Genomic DNA, 531 nt, shown 5'->3' on the forward strand with positions numbered 1-531 from the left:
CCCCCCCCCAAAAAAAGAATGTGGAACACATATACAACACAAAGATTATAAAGGTAGATACAGTGCCCTGGAGTGTGTTAGCACTGGATTTCTAGCTACACCCAGTGGAGAAGCCACTAACCCCACACAGGAAAGAAGGTGGTCAGCAGAGCTGCCCCAGAACTCTGCCTTGGTCTCTTACTCAATGCCCAGTAACTCAATCCCACTTTAAAATAGTTTGTACCTTCACTATTCAATGCTAGTTGTAATTGGGGAAATCAAACTAGCTTTCAATCTTCCTTTATACCTATTTTCTGGATAGTTAGGTATCCATTCCTTTTATTAAGCCAGGAATGCAAACAGCAGGATTCTGACAGTAGGTAGTTTTAGAGTTGCCAGGAGTAGAAATGACTGTTTCTGCAGACTATCATTTTTTTTCAACTGCTCTCATTACCTACACAATAGCAATGTTGCAACCCGTCCAGGTTTAAGTTTCCAAAAATATAGAGGAACAGATACATAAGTTGTTTGAAAAGTAACTATTAGATGGCT

The sequence above is a fragment of the Dipodomys ordii genome, unplaced genomic scaffold (assembly GCF_000151885.1).
Source record: "Dipodomys ordii isolate 6190 unplaced genomic scaffold, Dord_2.0 Scaffold60, whole genome shotgun sequence".
Lineage (NCBI taxonomy): Eukaryota > Metazoa > Chordata > Mammalia > Rodentia > Heteromyidae > Dipodomys > Dipodomys ordii.